Genomic DNA, 13,248 nt, shown 5'->3' on the forward strand with positions numbered 1-13,248 from the left:
ACAGGAAAACCTACTGTTAGTTGCAAAACATTGTTATAGTAATATTTAATCATTCTTAACTCCTAAGATTAAATAACTAACACTGTGATGTGTTGAAATGAGTGTGTATTTGTATCCGTACCCCCTGTTCTCTGCAGCTTCATGAACATTTTCGGATAAACATCCTTGTAGAGAAGCATCTCTTCAAGTCTGTTTATCAAATCTGTCTCAGATCCCTCTGTTGAGACACCCAGATCTGAGCAGGCCTTAATAAGCTCACTCCTGCTTGCCTGCAAGTACCATAAAAAATAAATGAATCACAAATGCTATAATTTGGAAAAATATGAACACTGTCGGTAGAAGCGCAAAGTGAAAAAAAAAAAATATATATATATATATACACTGCACCTTTTTGGACTCCATCAAGTGAACAAGTTTGTCCTCATCCATGCATGGACCTTTGCTTGGTTTGGTTTCAGTAGCTGGCTTGTTAGCTAGGCCTTTCAAGATCTCTGTCTTTGGAAGCATATCCCCAATCCTTGATGCAGGTCCAATCCATGGCACGAAACAGGAATGGGACACTTCTTCCAAGTACGGGTTGTGGGTTTTCAAGTCTTAACAGAAGCAAAGAAATGTTCAATTGTTTTCATTGTTATTTAACAACACACAATTTCACATTCCTCACTTATTGCAGCTTTCAGCTAGTGCACCATTCCTGGATGTACAATAACAAACCACAGATTCCACTTGTTATTATTTCTTTCTCAAGTCGGTTCCACTTTTCTGTGACGTTGACAGACAGGTCATCGTCTTTCACATCTTTAACATAAAGTATTTTCAGCAGACTCACTGGTTAAGAAAAGAAAGAAGTTAATAAGATTTTAGGGTCACGCCTTGCAATTTACCAAAGTCAAATGATTTTTCTCCATAAAAAACTGAGGCTGAATTGATTGAACATATTCTAAAACTGAATTGTGGCCAGTAGGGTGCATGGTCTTGAAAATTATGTGATTACAATTATTTTGACTGATATTGCAAAATGTGGCTGGTGGCCACATCTGTAGCAGAAGAACTCATATGAGTAGGCTGTCAGTGCGGAGTAGTGGAAAAAAGCCCATCGTATGGTATTGTGGTGGATTGTTATGTTGAGCTGATGTTCCATGGCAGTGATGAACCATCCGATAGCAGTGTGGCTCTGTTAAAAGATAAGTGATTAGTTGTATTTCATTTAGAACATAGTTATCCACAAAACAACGCCATTACATGTTGATAGGCTGTCCAGAAAATAAAAGAAATATTGTATTACCTTAAGCAAATTGGTCATGAATGAACACAATTGAAGGCTGAGAAATAGACGGTTTTTGAAGTTGTGGAATCCTGTTAAATAATTTTGAAACCTGACTGGTGTCTTGCAGACGGGGCAAGTTTTGATGTACACATGGACACCTAAAAAGAAGAAAAGAAGTTAAATTTGACATTCATCAATTTTTTCACGTGTTTTTTCTCATTATTATAAAAAAATTATCATTTTTAAAAAGTTATTTAAGCAGACAAATCTTTGTGAACTGTAAGAATCCCGTAAATGATTCCCTTTTTTGTAACCTGTTTCTCCTGCGATAGATCTGGTGGTGTAGGACCAGGACAGTAAGGGCATTTGGTTTCCTCTTGTGAGAATTTCTGGGGGATATTTGGTGCTGTGTTTTGCATCTCTTCTGGTAATTTTGGAGGCATTCTTTTGGACTTCCACATGTATTCAACAATATTTCTTATTTGCACTGAAGTTATGTGATCATTCCTTTGAAAAAGCCCAGGCTCCGTATCTTCAGTTAAACTATCATTGTCAGTGTCTGTGAAATCTATGTCCTTGTCCATGTTCACACGCAAGAGATGTTGTTTCTCCTGAAAGGTCCAGCACATTGACACATAAATGTGAACACACATTCTCTTCTTGTTGCCTTTGCATCGGCATGTCAACTTTCCAGTGACAGTGTCCAGTGTCACTCTGGTCCTTCCAAAACTGCACCATCTGTCTACTTTTGCAGTATAAACATATAAGTACACTATACAGCCCGAGTAGCCGTGTTCCTCAAAAAAGAATGGGTACACACATGTAGTTTCATCTCGTGTGGCTTTATCCTTTAACTGTCTACATTCTTCTTTTGTGGAGCTGGAGATTAACCCATTTTCAAACATCTCCTTAATAGATGTAGTCTGTAGCAGAGGAGGTTGTTGCTGCGACTTGAAGATTTTAACCCTTTCGAGATGCATACATTCTCTGCCTGTCGCCATAGCCATGAATTCTCTGCTCCCTGCTCCTTCGCAATCGAGGCTATGTCTAATGAAGGACTTTCACATGTGGATTATGGTCCGCGGTCCAGATCTCTCCTGAGCTGTAACAAATATTCCTCTGTCTTCATCCACAAGGAATACTGGTTCTGAAACCTGCTGGTGTTTGTCCAACTCGTTGCTTCCTCAATGTCGCTGAAGTTGAGAAGCATGCAGTACAGGATGGACATTGAAATAACTTTTTCTTCGGTTTGCCAAAATCCACTTTTCCTTCCTTTTCTTCTCTTTCCCCTTCTCTCCCCTTCCCTTTTCACACAGCTCAACTCTGGACAAAAGGAGGACAAATAGATTAACGGCTATATGTGGCATAAAATCTTCTCAAATATTAAGAATGTTTTGTCATGTCATACCCCATTACAAAATACGCTGGATACTTTATTAAGTGCTTCTAATACTCGGTTGGGTAATTGGCTGTAACTGAAGATATATAAACATAGAACCTCACCATTTATCTTATTACAGTGTAGATAAGGAAAAATATGTTTCAGTGCATTGTGTAACACTAATAATAAAAAAGACAATAACTGAGCCTTTAAGGCAACTGCATCAATACAAAATTCACATTTTGATTGATTAAGTTTAATTGAAATCACATTATAGTGGCTTTCCTTTAAGTCACTATACTGTAGGTGCTGCAATGCTGCATGGCTACTTGCCATGATCACGCTCACAGTTAAGGTCAAAAAACTTGCTTTGCAGGTATTCAATTCAATTCAATTCAATTCAATTCAATTCAATTTTATTTGTATAGCGCCATATCACAACATACATTGTCTCAAGGCACTTTACATATTGAGGTCAATATTACAATATTACAATATTACAGACTGATACTTATAATTTAAAAAAATACAATTATGTTGTTGTTATTATTAGTGATGATATTAATATAAATTTTTTATAATAACAATAATTATGACGGGTTTGGGTCCTGCACTTCTGGGGTCAGAGATACACTAGGAGAGAACGAAAACACAAACAGGGTTAATGACATGTACTGTAACCATATCGGGGGATGGGGGGGTAGTATAACAGTGGCTTGCACACCAGGTATGCAACACACCTGCCGCCATTAGCCATCCTCTATTTATAGTCACATTGTGAGTGACTTTCACCTAGTGTACAAACAAATGAATGACATCAAATAAATACAGAGGCAAAAAAAGGGAGAAATGGCTCTTACATTCATCTTAAAACTTACCTGTGAAGATTTTTTAACTAATTCATTGAGAAGTTGATACATTTTGACAATACGTACCTTTATGTAGTAATTAAAGTACTTCAAAATGAATGTAACTCTCTCTCTCGTCGTCATCGTGTCCACCTGGCGTGGGTGAAGTTGACTGACCACTGAACAGAATGCTCTGAAACACGCGGACCACAAGTTCCAGAGCCCCCTGGTGGTAGTGACCAGTGGTCTGTATAGCGACCAGTGGGACCAGTGGTCTGTATAGCGACCACAGGAAGTGCCAGGCTATAGCGTTATTATGATTTGTCATTTATTTATCTCAACAAAAACAATTAATAGCAAGTTATTGTATGGCCAAAGAAGAGAGAAGGGTGAAATGGAGATAAGCCAGAGGATGTGTGCAGTGAATAGGAGCACGGATGGACCACCGGGCGGCAGGTACCGACCACAAGGCGGCTGGTCCGTACCACTGGTCTGTGGACGAACTGGACAGACCACTGAATTGGCTACAACCCCTGCTGGCGGAATGTGTATGACTTTCGCGCACAGAGAATGTGCAGATTGTTGTAGAGTGGATGCTGGATGAGTGACATGAAGATGTGTCTGTGTGTTACCGTAGATGGATGGATTTGGAGGTGTCATGCACTATAGGGGGGACAGCTGTCAAGGACATCATGGCAATGAGGAACTTGCTGACCAGAGGAGGAGAGCTGCACAGCCTTGTGTTTATCTGTCACAATTGTCAACATAATGACCACACAATGACCAAATTCGCAAAATAGATCAGGATATTTGCGTATTTCAGTTTCCTTTCTTTACTGTAGGTATGCATTAGGTATGCATTCCCTTTGTACCTTGAAATAATTGTGATTTTAGGGGTGAATGTGAATGACAGGAAGTAGATACAGCTGTGTTTTATTAATGCAAAATATCACTGTTTATATGATGTCATCTGCTGACATTTATGGTTCAGAGCGTTTACAACAAACAGTCAGGTTCATCTTCTGTGGACAAGTGATTGTTATACTAATAGATGGCGACTGCCACACATAGCTGGTTTGACACACAGTACTTACGTCTGTGTTGAAATTGTCGTCTTTGTGACAGTGAGCATAAAGCATGTGGCATGAAAGTGGCAGCAAAGGCATGTATTACACGATCATTTTCGCACTGGCTGTCCTCCTCCACTTCATAACCCCTCTTAATGTCCGTACTGACTTCGTCCTTGTCAAAGTACATCGACCAGAGGGATGGACCTCCTGGACGCCCATCAGATGTGTAAAGAAACACCAGCACCACTGAAAGACAATTTTGCGAACTGCGCAAACACAACATTTCTAAGTGAGGAATGTGAAATGGAAGTGCAAAAAACCAGCAAAACACAGCACAAAAAAGAAAATCTATGCCAGAGGAGTCTGGTGATGCAGTGGACACAACTAAAAGACGTTCCTGCAGTACTGGGAACTTCATGCTGATCTAGCATGTCTGGATCCTCTTAATTTCCCAATGATAAAAGCCAATGGACTACCACCACATGCACTTCTGAACATAAGTAAATGCATCCAGCTGTCATAACAAGTGTTCTCTACTGGACCCACAATGCAGACAAAGGACTCTGAAGGCAAAACTTAAGTGTGAACAATCCAAAAGAATTTATTTTTCCACAAAAAGGTAAACAAATACTGAGGCAGTCTTGAGGGTCGCCTTAGCTGGAGTGGAGGCAGGAAGGTGTTGTTCAGTGAAAAGCTGGGCAGAGGGAGTCCGGAGCTGGAAATCCAGGAAGCTGGTAAGAGCAGGTTTGTGATTGCTGGAGACTGGCTCTGAGAAACAGGACACAGAGACAGACGACAGCTTGAGCAAATCACAAGATAACTAAGTAACTAGTCTTATGAGGCACCTGAGCAGGATACCAAAAAAAACTAGAAGCGCAGAGCAAGAATTAATGAAAGAAAGAAGTAAAGACGTAAAGAGGTAATGTAAGAAAGAAAGAAGTAATGAAAGAAAGAAGTAAATAAGTAATGAAAGAATTAAAGGAGTAATGAAAGTAAGAAGTTAATTAGTAAAGAAAGAGAAGTAATGACGTAATGAAAGAAAGAAGTAAAGAAGTTATGGAAATAAGAAGTGAAGAAAGAAAGAGAGAAGTAATGAAAGGAAGAAGTAATGAAGTAATGAAAGAAGTAAAGAAAGAAAGAAGTGAAGAAGTAATAAAAGAAAGAAGTAAAGAGAGATGTTAAGAAAGAAAGAAAAAAGAAGCCACGAGGGCTTTCAACCGATATTCTAACCAAATTAATTTTGCTGAGAGATCATTTGAAGCACGTGCACTGATTGGCACAACTGCAGTGAGTTGACTAATCATCTCTATTGGACCCGAGTGGTTTGAAACAAAATCCTAGAAGTGGGAGTCCAACCAGCAATCTTCTTGTTAAGAGATGACAGACCAGACCACTGCGCCAAAGCGATCTCGATAGAAACGTGTCATTTTGTCAAAGAAAAAAGAATTGCAGCAATCGCAGCTTGGTTGGTCCCCTACAGGACGTTTTTTGGTAAGATTTTCACGTTTCAAAATGAATATAAAATAACTGAAATACAACAGAGCTTAGAAAAGTAATAGCCATGGAGTGATGGGTGAGGCGGATTTGTTTAAACGGTGTACGTAGCTCAAAGCCTAAGATAGCCTTTTTCGGAAGAATAAGCATACGCACTAGAAGCGCATTTCCTGCAGAAATTAAATGTGTTAATGCCCGGGATCATCCGCCGCGAAGCACAGCAAGCACTTTTTGCTCAGACAGATCATGTGAACCTTGACCAACAGTCTTCTAGCTGGGAGGCGACAACACAGACCACTGCGCCAACGTGATCTTGATAGATAAGTGTCATTTTGTAACTGAAAAAAGAAGAAGCATTTATACAGAATGCCTCAGCATTCACACAGAGACAGAAAATATCTAAAATCACTGAAATATGATAGAGCTGAGAAAAGTAATAGCTGTGTTTCGACCGCTGTGACGCACAGTAAGGCAAAAAAAGAAAGAAAGAAAAAGTGGTTTAATAGAAAGAGAAAAAAAAAAAATATATAGTAGTGCTGTCAACATTAACGTTAATTGCATTAGCGGTAATTGTGAACTATTTAACGTGTTTAAAAAAATGTAACGCCATTGACGCATTTTGGTTACTTCCTGTGGCGGCTGATGTCGTGTGCCGCATAACCGTTAGCCATTAGCCATCCTGGCTAAAGATGGATATAGCAAGGAAGGAGATAGGTGTCAAAATCGAGACATAAATATTATTAATTCTCAAAATATTGCCTGATTGCAGACTACTGGCAGGTGGCTTGGTTGCTGCTGACTGGCAGGTGTTCAGTGACCACAGCTCCACCCAGCTCCAGACAAACACACACAGACAAGATGGGAAAAACACAAGGATCGTCTTTTGATGAAGATGCAACAGTTGAGAATTTAAATTCTGAGTTGCAAATCTCGCCACACACTGGGACAGTCTGAAAATGTCTCCACGCAGTGAATACACAGTTACACTGTCACAACCTGTTGCCTGTAGTCTACTGTGCTTTTAAGCGGTTTTAATCCAATACACGACACAGAATCCTGTTTTTAGGTGCAGTCACACTTTCGCAACTGGCTGTATGGTTATATGTGAACATTTGGCTGGGGTTGGTGTTGTTGGGTTTGAAAATAGTGCCGGTGTGTGTTGCAAATGCCAGGGCCGTTTTTTGATCCCAGTCCGTCACTGTTCCTTCCTGTCTGTGCTCCACTGTGGGGATGCATTATAGAATAAAGAAGTTTACTTCTAGAAAACTTGGTTTCAATGTGTACTAACAATGGAAAGGGTACTAAATCAAGTAAATGATTTAACACTGTAAACTCTAAACATTAACAGCAGAAGTAAATATTTTGAGATTGCTGGAAGATACAAAAGTATGTATATTAAATGAAAAAACACATTTTTTATTTTTTTTTATTTATTTTTTTAAATTTAGTTATTAAATAAGTGACTTTTTTCCAGAAACCAAACCTGTTTACACCTTTTACTTTATACGACTTCATACATTTCATCATTGACGATCACCAAGACGAGACACTCGCTCGTGAAGGCTTCATTTTGACATGTTTATTTATTGATTGACTGTTCACATTCACAGCAGTAATGAGCAGTGAGCTGCTCATCAGGAACAGCCCATCATTTTGGAAAAAGAAAAACCCACCAAATCCTTATAATGGTTATGGGAAAATAAATTTCTTAGTTACTGTCTGCTGTGGATTCACTATCATGTGCCATCACATAAGTAAACGCAGGATGCCCTCTTATGGTCAAATATGAGTCAAACCACAAGCACAGAGATGACAAACACTTGATTTTTTTCCACAGAAACTTTCCAAATTCATCACTGAGGTCTTTCTGGGATCCAACCTGTACTGTACCTCTTTGGTATACAAAGGGGGTGGACAGAATTATAGAAACAAAACAAAACAAAAAAGAACTGAGCATCAGATTATTATATTACTAAGATGTATTGCAGGACTGTTGTATAGTACACTGCTACAGCAGCAGCTGTGTACACACACACACACACACACCAGAGAGTGCGTCATGTTGTTCGCCTGGTGTAAGAGCGATTGCCATGGAGATGGGCAACACTCAGGAGTGAGTTTTTTTTTTTTATCCTAAACAGAGATGTCACTGGTGTGTAGCCTGGATCATTCTCTGGAAACAATATTTAAAAAAAGTTGTATATAAAAAGGCGCTGGTGACAAACAAATAAAAATTAAACATCATCCTGTAGATATTATTCAAACATACTGTATGTTGGATTACATATGGTAGAATTTTTTTTAAGTATAACAACAAGTAATTAGATCATATACGATATGATAAAACTGGAAAAGGTGCATCTTAGGCATAGACATAGCTTTAAGCTCGATGTTATTGCTTGAGAAGCTATAAATGATTTATTTGTTAGAGAAAACATATAAATGGGACAAAAATGATAGCCTGTCATTGCAGGGCTTGAACCTGGGTTAATCAGTTTGTTAGTAACAGAATAGGCTATTATCACAGAGGACATTTTGACATGTCACAGTAGGCAAAGCACTGTTGTAAATATTAAGATACATTGTGGCTGAATTCCATTTATTTGTCAGATTCAGGCTCACAGTGTTGTTCATGCTGGCTCAGTGTCACACTGTCGAGGCTTAGTGATGCACTTGAGTAGAGCAGAGCCTTTATTAATATTACTAGTAACATCTGTGCTTGTCCCACAGTGAGAAACAGGCCTGTTGTCAACTGCGGTACTGTCTTGTCCAGGCAGACTTCCCTGTACAAGATCATGCAGTTTTCCTTCTGTGAACTGAGCCCACACTGATATTATGTTTAATACCAGTGTAAAGAATTAATGGCAAGAAGGTGCATTTAATACTGAACATGGCAACGTAATGATACATTTCCTATGGGCATCTACTGTTTGAGTCCTGTTTGGAAATATAATTTAATATAATAAACCTATACGACACAGAGATTAGTAAAGTCCAGATCTAAAGTCAGTCATTTGTAGGCACTGAATCATATTAAAAGCGGACATCTGTGTTTGCTCTACAAAATAGACAACAGTAAGGTCAACATGTGATACAGTAAATAGTACACACATACTCGACATACACTACTGCATGTATAGTAGTGTACTACAATACATCTAGGGTTATAAATATGACATACTCCAATGATTGAAATGAATGTCTTTGATCAAATTTGAATCCAATGAAGCTTTCATTTACTGAATATTTGATAGTGTGATGCATAAGATAACAAGCACAAGCACTTTGGCCAATACAGGAAGTCAATGATTGTGACAGTGTAACATTTTATGTTAGGTGAAAAATTTAGAACAAAGAATACCACACACAGTTATACAAATGTCCTCATATAGTGATAATAAAACACAGAATAGGAATATGGAAAAACAACAAGTCTGATTCTGTCTGACCAGCAGCTGCCGTTAAAGTGTAGGAAACTCTTTGAACCACTAGATAGCACCAGAGCACACACTGTAGGATGTGACAGCCAGGCACATTTTTAGCATATGGTTGTTTACTTTAAATGGCATACGATATATATGTTAAATATCGTATGCCATTATGTATGACCTTGTCATCCTGCTCACCAAAAAAAAAATCAAGCTGCAGGCTCCCTCCTTGGGTTGTTGCTCATTGTTTTATGTCTGAACGGCACTTGTTTAAGAAGTTGGATGCCAACCACATTGGGCTGTGTAACTAGTTAGCTTCATAATAATGAACCATTCAAATTGATCCACTAATTAAGAATGGCAAGGACCCACAAACCACAGAACTGACAGCAGCCAATCAGTCAATCCTTGCTGTGTGCGGGCTGGGTGACCTGGTTTCCCAGCCCGAAGGCAGGCTACACTCCTGGTGGTGCTGGAGCCACTGGCACAGTCCATAAGGCCAATAGAAATAAGACTATGTTGGTCAGTCTATGAAGTTAATAAAAGTTAAGAAAGTTGTATGTACTTTGCATATTTTATTGCACTATATTAACTTAAACAAACAACATATTTTTAACTAAATGAGAATTGAATCGCATTAATTTTTAGCCTTGTGTTGGTAAGGTAAAGTTGGTAAGAATGCAATGCACACTTGATTGACTTTGTATAACATTGAACAGTTAATTAGTTATGTGTCTTAGAGCATATTTAAATGAAAGTTGACACATTTTTATGGAATTGTTAAATTTTTCAAATTAAATATAATGTTGATGACAAACCTCATGCACCTAGTTTGTTTTAAAACAACAAATATCAGTAATTAAATTAGCTACTATTACCTACTGTATTTATAGAACATCACAATTACAGTCTTTGGCTGTTCAGTATCGCATTGCTGCCGAAATGGTCGTCCTTTGGTCACTTCGCTAAACAGGGCCCTTTTTGCCCAGTTACTTAGTTCGCCCAGATGGCCAAGTGGAGGCCAGTTTCTCCATTTCACAATTAGTGAGGCCACTCTGTTCCTGAGAACACTCAACGATTTATAAATGGTTTCATAATCTCTCTCTGATCTGCACCTTGTGAATAACTGTAATCATGGAAGTCTACAGACAGTTGAGTAGACTTCATTACTTGGTTTTTGTCCTGATATGCTGTGTGAATTTTGAGGACTCCTAAACACATATATGTCTTTCTATGAATTCAGCTTGCTCCAGGTGGACTCCACCACAGTAACGTGTGTCATAGCAAAGTGTCTGAATACAATGAGAGATTTCCATTTTAGCAAAATGGCAATTTTTATCAATTTAAAATTCAATATACAGCACAATAACTGCAGGGGTATGAATACAAATTAAAAACCACAGTGAATGAATAACAAATTAGAAATATAAATTAAAAACTTGTTTAGTATATGATAATAGTGCAGGTTAGTAGTCCTTGTCAGTGTCGCTGACCAACACAGAGATGAGTTGTACAGTAATTAAATTGCAAATTTGATATTACTCTACAGACATTTAAGATGTAAGGTTTGTCTGTCTGTCTGGGGTCACACACAGTCCTGTCTCACAGTCCCTTACAATAGCTACATAATTTTTCCTTGCATTGGTTGTTTTGCCACATATCCAATCAGTCACTTCACACTGCATGAAGTCCTGATGCCCTTCCTACAAACCCGCTGGGTAGAGCTAATGGCATGTTTATTCATAAGTCCATGTACTCACTCTACGCTACTAAGATAGCTGTAATTGCAAGGACTGTGATTAGGCTGATTTGCATGGATATCATGTTTAACCAATCACATCAACGGTGAAAGTAATAATTACAATAAGAGTCAATAAACATACAAAGAGCCATTGTTTTTTTCTGTCTCGCTTATCAGCCCCAACAATCTCCCTCCATAAGATAAAGCACCCTGTTCCTCCAGAGAGACAAAGTCTGTTTTACAACACAATGCTGTAATTGCCATATCTCAAACCTCAAAGAAATTACACCGTAAACGGTCAAATGAGACAGAAATGTTTGGGAACTATTTCAACATTCGGATTTATTTTATAATTGTCACATCAGGGTCATTTTACCTCACCATGTCCGTCCTTTAATAAGGGAGATAAAAGTAAAAGAATCCCAGCCATTCTTCTAAACACGTTAATGCTCACCCTGTGAACTATTTCAAATTTGGGGTGTCCACAGTGCCGACATCAATCATACTGTGCGAGAAGCCTATACTGATTATGACCACAATGCGCAAGAAGGTGAAAAATGTACATTGTTTTGTGTTGGACTGGATTCCACCTTATAATTTTTCAGGCAGTTGAGCAACTGACTCCTACTGTAACTAGCTTGGAATGAGAAATACAGCAGTTACAAGAGAAACACAGATACAGATCCCCCCTCCGGGATGTCTGTTACAGTGCCTGCAGTTCCTCTTCTTCACTCTAACAAACCAAACAATGCGCCACAGACTATCACTCACCTGAGCAGTATTATGGTAGTACTCCAGAGTCCTACCATAATACTGCTCTGTCCTCCTCCTCTCGAGAGGAACAACAATGATAAACACGACCGGCACCACTCTTCATGACGCCCATTCAAACGGCACTTCAGATACAGTCACCATGATGACTAACGATGACATAGTCCTTGTCCAGCTCCATAGAGATGTCCACAGACTAGGGGCTGTATTCGCTTCCATTGTCCTGAGCCATCCACTCCTTAGCTCTAACCTACAAGGAATCTTTAATCAACAGTTGTTGGTGCTGCATGAAAGCCCCAGGACGATACGTCTAAGTTAACATCTGATGACAATAACTCCCGACCTTTGCTATTGTTCCGGGCATTGAAAGGTGCACTTTAATTCTCTTTAGTCTCCATTGTGAGAGTAGATTTCCAAACTGGCAGCCTCCCCTTTGCCAGCAGGGACGGTCAATAGGCAGTGCCTGGAGACTTGGAAAACAAGTATGGTATGGAATTTAAAGTTCTCAGAGGTGCTTACCAGCCTGCCATAAGGGGGGTGGGATTTTCTGTAGAGAACCATCAGCTGCATTCTTGTCTGGGTGAATTTCTGTGTAAATTTCATTCTGCTTCATCTGTTGAAATCTTACCAGTCGAAGAGACATGCTGTGGCATCTCACCTGTATACGATGCTGTCCCACCTTTACAGATAGCTGAAGCAAACTGGTCACCCTCCCAAGTCCAGTGTCTGAAATCACTGCTTCAGAGCTACTCAGTATTCAGTAACCAGTTAGAGGACAGAGGTCACGTAATCAGGCATCTTATTCACACTGGTGATGCCATCCGAAACAAACACTTCAGATACAGACCCAGGTTGAATAGCTGTTGAAAGCAGATGTCATTGAAGAAAGCTATAGCCCCTGGGCTGTGCCTGTTACTTTGATGCACAAGAAAAATGGGCCCCTTTCTCGCTTCCCTGGCTGCTGGTGCCTTCTCCCAGAGGGATCTGGATCTTCATCATCCTACAGAAGTCTCAGCTTCTTCTTTATCTCCCTTGTGGGCATGTTTGCCCTTTTCTGTCACACTTTGTGTTTGGTCATTTTGTCCCATGTGTGAACGGTGTGCTTGAGTTTTCCTCTTGTTTGGTTATGTAGTCTCCTGGAAGTTGCTTGACTTGCAGGTTCTTCAGATAAGTTCGCAATATATCTAGAATTTTGTTGTCCTGGCCATTATTTTAATAATCTACTTGTATGTTACCATGTTCTACACC

This window comes from Scophthalmus maximus, chromosome 15 (genome assembly GCF_022379125.1).
Source record: "Scophthalmus maximus strain ysfricsl-2021 chromosome 15, ASM2237912v1, whole genome shotgun sequence".
Lineage (NCBI taxonomy): Eukaryota > Metazoa > Chordata > Actinopteri > Pleuronectiformes > Scophthalmidae > Scophthalmus > Scophthalmus maximus.